This window comes from Heloderma suspectum, chromosome W, assembly GCF_057233095.1.
Source record: "Heloderma suspectum isolate Gila_16-S chromosome W, 16-S_ref, whole genome shotgun sequence".
Taxonomy (NCBI): domain Eukaryota; kingdom Metazoa; phylum Chordata; class Lepidosauria; order Squamata; family Helodermatidae; genus Heloderma; species Heloderma suspectum.
In genome coordinates, this window is record NC_139475.1 from 9790001 (window position 1) to 9795000 (window position 5000).

The following is a 5000-nucleotide window of genomic DNA, read 5'->3' on the forward strand; positions in this document are numbered from 1 at the left end:
TTAGGGTTAGGGTTAGGGTTAGGGTTAGGTTTGGGGTTAGGGTTAGGGTTAGGGTTAGGTTTGGGGTTAGGGTTAATGTTTGGGGTAGGGTTGGATTTAGGTTTAGGGTCTAGGTTAAGGTTGGGGTTGGGGTTAGGGTTAGGGTTAGGGTTGAGTTATGGTTAGGGGTAGGGTTAGGGTTTGGGTTAGGGTTAGGGTTAGGGTTGTGGTTAGGGTTAAGTTTAGGGGAAGGGTTATGGTTAGGGTCGTGTTAGGGTTGGGGTAGGGTTTAGGTTTAGGGTTAGGGTTGGGGTTAGGGTTAGCGTTAGGGTTAGGTTTGGGGTTAGGGTTAGTGTTAGGGTTACGGTTGGATTTAGGGTTAGGGTCTGGGTTAGGGTAGGGTTAGGGTTGGGGTTAGGGTTAGGGTTAGGGTTGAGTTAGGGTTAGGGTTAGGTTTAGGGTTCGGGTCAGGGTCAAGGTTAGTGTTCGAGTTAGGTTTAGGGTCAGGGTCAGGGTTAGCGTTCGGGTTAGCTTTAGGGTCGGGTTTAGGGTTGGGGTTACGGTTCGGGTTGGTTAGGGTTGGTGTTAGTGTTAGGGTTATTTTGGGTTAGGTTTAGGGTTAGGGTTAGGGTAGGGTTAGGGTTGGGGTTAGGGTTAGGGTTAGGGTTAGGGTTAGGGTTAGGGTTAGGGTTAGGGTTACGGTTGGGGTCAGGGTTAGGGTAAGGGTTAGTGTTACAGTTAGGGTTAGGGTTAGGGTTAGGGTTAGGGTTAGGGGTTAGGTTTAGGGTTAGGGTTAGGGTTAGGGTTAGGGTTAGGGTTAGGGTTAGGGTTAGGTTTGGGGTCAGGGTTAGGGTAAGGGTTAGTGTTAGGTTTAGGGTTGGGGTAACGGTTAGGGTTAGTGTTAGGGTTAGGGTTTGTGGTTAGGATTAGGTTTAGTGTTGGGGTTGGGGTTAGGGTAAGGGTTAGGGTTATGGTTAGGGTTAGGGTTGGGGTCAGGGTTAGGGTTAGGGTTAGGGTTAGTGTTAGGTTTAGGGTTGGGGTTAGGGTTAGGGTTAGGATTAGGTTTAAGTTTGGGGTTGAGGTTAGGGTTAGGGTTAGGGTTAGGGTTAGGGTTGGGGTTATGGTTAGGTTTAAGGTTAGGGTTAGGGTTAGGGTTAGGGTTGGGTTAGGGTTGGGTTAGGGTCAGGGTTAGGGTTAGTGTTGGGGTTCGGGTTAGGTTTAGTGTTGGGGTTGGGGTTAGGGTTAGGGTTAGGGTTAGGGTTGGGGTTATGGTTAGGGTTAGGGTTAGGGTTGGGTTAGGGTTAGGGTTAGGGTAAGGGTTAGGGTTGGGGTTAGGGTTAGGGTTGGGGTTAGTGTTGGGGTTAGGGTTAGGTTTAGGCTGAGTGTTAGGGTAGTGTTTAGGGTTAGGGTTAGGGTTAGGGTTAGGGTAGGGGTTAGGGTTAGGGTTAGGGTTAGGGTTAGGGTTAGGGTTAGGGTTGGGGTTAGGTTTAGGGTTAGGGTTAGGTTTGGGGTTAGGGTTAGTGTTAGGTTTAGGCTTGGATTTAGGGTTAGTGTCTGGGTTAGGGTTAGGGTTAGGGTTAGGGGTGGGGTTAGGGTTAGGGTTGAGTTAGGGTTAGGGTTAGGGTTAGGGTTAGGGTTAGGGTTAGGGTCAGGGTCAGGGTCAGGGTTAGGGTTCGGGTTAGGTTTAGGGTCGGGGTTAGGGTTGGGGTTAGGGTTAGGGTTAGTGTTAGTGATAGGGTTAGGGTTGTGGTTAGGGTTAGGGATAGGGTTACGGTTAGGGTCAGCGTCAGGGTCAGGGTCAGGGTTAGGATTAGGGTTAGGGTTAGGGTTAGGGTTAGGGTTAGGGTTAGTGTTAGGGTTAGGGTTGGGTTAAGTTTAGTGTTAGGGTTGGGGTTAGGGTTGGTGTTAGGGTTAGGGTTAGGGTTAGGGTAGTGGTTAGGTTTAGGGTTAGGGTTAGGGTTAGGGTTCGGGTAGGGGTGCGGGTTAGGGTTAGGGTTAGGGTTAGAGTTAGGGTTGTGGTTAGGGTTAAGTTTAGGGGCAGGGTTAGGTTTAGGTTAGTGTTACGGTTTGGGTAGGGGTCAGGTTTAGGGTTAGGGTTAGGGTTGGGGATAGGGTTAGGGTTAGGGTTAGGGTTAGGGTTGGGGTCAGGGTTAGGGTAAGGGTTAGTGTTAGGTTTAGGGTTGGGGTTAGGGCTAGGGTTAGGGTTAGGGTTGGGGTTAGGATTAGGTTTAGTGTTGGGTTTGGGGTTAGGGTTAGGGTTATGGTTAGGGTTAGGGTTGTGGTCAGGGTCAGGGTTAGGGTTAGGGTTAGGTTTAGGGTCGGGGTTAGGGTTGGGGTTAGGGTTAGGGTTGGGGTTAGGGTTGGGGTTAGGGTTAGGGTTGGGGTTAGGGTTAGGGTTGGGGTTAGGGTCGGGGTTAGGGTTCGGGTTGGGGTCAGGGTTAGGGTAAGGGTTAGCGTTAGGTTTAGGGTTGGGGTTAGGGCTAGGGTTAGGGTTAGGGTTGGGGTTAGGATTAGGTTTAGTGTTGGGTTTGGGGTTAGGGTTAGTGTTAGGGTTACGGTTGGATTTAGGGTTAGGGTCTGGGTTAGGGTAGGGTTAGGGTTGGGGTTAGGGTTAGGGTTAGGGTTGAGTTAGGGTTAGGGTTAGGTTTAGGGTTCGGGTCAGGGTCAAGGTTAGTGTTCGAGTTAGGTTTAGGGTCAGGGTCAGTGTTAGCGTTCGGGTTAGCTTTAGCTTCGGGTTTAGGGTTGGGGTTACGGTTTGGGTTGGTTAGGGTTGGTGTTAGTGTTAGGGTTATTTTGGGTTAGGTTTAGGGTTAGGGTTAGGGTAGGGTTAGGGTTGGGGTTAGGGTTAGGGTTAGGGTTAGGGTTAGGGTTAGGGTTAGGGTTAGGGTTACGGTTGGGGTCAGGGTTAGGGTAAGGGTTAGTGTTACAGTTAGGGTTAGGGTTAGGGTTAGGGTTAGGGTTAGGGGTTAGGTTTAGGGTTAGGGTTAGGGTTAGGGTTAGGGTTAGGCTTAGGCTTAGTGTTAGGGTAGTGTTTAGGGTTAGGGTTAGGGTTAGGGTAGGGGTTAGGGTTAGGGTTAGGGTTTGGGCTGGGGTTCGGGTTAGTGTTAGTGTTAGGGTTAGGGTTAGGGTTGGGGTTAGGGTTAGCGTTAGGGTTAGGTTTGGGGTTAGGGTTAGTGTTAGGGTTACGGTTGGATTTACGGTTAGGGTCTGGGTTAGGGTAGGGTTAGGGTTGGGGTTAGGGTTAGGGTTAGGGTTGAGTTAGGGTTAGGGTTAGGTTTAGGGTTCGGTTCAGGGTCAAGGTTAGTGTTCGAGTTAGGTTTAGGGTCAGGGTCAGGGTTAGCGTTCGGGTTAGGTTTAGGGTCGGGTTTAGGGTTGGGGTTACGGTTCGGGTTGGTTAGGGTTGGTGTTAGTGTTAGGGTTAGGGTTGGGTTAAGTTTAAGTTTAGGGTTAGGGTAGGGTTAGGGTTGGGGTTAGGGTTAGGGTTAGGGTTAGGGTTAGGTTTGGGGTTATGGTTAGTGTTAGGGTTAGGGTTGGATTTAGGGTTAGGGTCAGGTTTAGGGTTAGGGTTAAGCTGAGGGTTAGGGTTAGGGTTAGGGTTGTGGTTAGGGTCAGGGTCAGGGTTAGGGTTAGGGTTAGGGTTAGGGTTGGGGTAGGGGTTAGGGTTAGGGTTGGGGTTAGGGTTAGGGTTAGGGTTAGGGTTAGGTTTGGGGTCAGGTTTAAGGTTAGGGTTAGGGTTAGGTTTAGGGTTGGTGTTAGGGTTAGGGTTAGGGTTGGGGTTAGGGTTAGCGTTAGGGTTAATCTTAGGGTTAGGGTTAGGCTTAGGTTTGTGGTTAGGGTCAGGGTTAGGGTTAGGGTTAGGGTTGGGGTAGGTGTTAGGGTTAGGGTTGGGGTTAGGGGTAGGGTTAGGGTTAGGTTTGGGGTCAGGGTTAGGGTTAGGGTTAGGGTTAGGGCTAGGGTTAGGGTTAAGCTTGGGGATAGGGTTAGGGTTAGGGTTAGGGTTGTGGTTAGGGTTAGTGTTAGGGTTAGGGTTGGATTAAGGGTTAGGGTATGGGTTAGGGTTAGGGTTAGGGTTGGATTTAGGGTTAGGGTCTGGGTTAGGGTTAGGGTTAGAGTTAGGGTTGAGTTAGGGTTAGGGTTAGGGTTAGGGTTGGGGATAGGGTTAGTGTTAGGGTTAGGGTTAGGGTTGGGGTCAGTGTTAGGGTAAGGGTTAGTGTTAGGTTTAGGGTTGGGGTTAGGGCTAGGGTTAGGGTTAGGGTTGGGGTTAGGATTAGGTTTAGTGTTGGGTTTGGGGTTAGGGTTAGGGTTATGGTTAGGGTTAGGGTTGTGGTCAGGGTCAGGGTTAGGGTTAGGGTTAGGTTTAGGGTCGGGGTTAGGGTTGGGGTTAGGGTTAGGGTTGGGGTTAGGGTTGGGGTTAGGGTTAGGGTTGGGGTTAGGGTTAGGGTTGGGGTTAGGGTCGGGGTTAGGGTTCGGGTTGGGGTCAGGGTTAGGGTAAGGGTTAGCGTTAGGTTTAGGGTTGGGGTTAGGGCTAGGGTTAGGGTTAGGGTTGGGGTTAGGGTTAGTGTTAGGGTTAGGTTTGGGGTTAGGGTTAGTGTTAGGGTTACGGTTGGATTTAGGGTTAGGGTCTGGGTTAGGGTAGGGTTAGGGTTGGGGTTAGGGTTAGGGTTAGGGTTGAGTTAGGGTTAGGGTTAGGTTTAGGGTTCGGGTCAGGGTCAAGGTTAGTGTTCGAGTTAGGTTTAGGGTCAGGGTCAGTGTTAGCGTTCGGGTTAGCTTTAGGGTCGGGTTTAGGGTTGGGGTTACGGTTTGGGTTGGTTAGGGTTGGTGTTAGTGTTAGGGTTATTTTGGGTTAGGTTTAGGGTTAGGGTTAGGGTAGGGTTAGGGTTAGGGTTGGGGTTAGGGTTAGGGTTAGGGTTAGGGTTAGGGTTAGGGTTACGGTTGGGGTCAGGGTTAGGGTAAGGGTTAGTGTTACAGTTAGGGTTAGGGTTAGGGTTAGGGTTAGGGGTTAGGTTTAGGGTTAGGGTTAG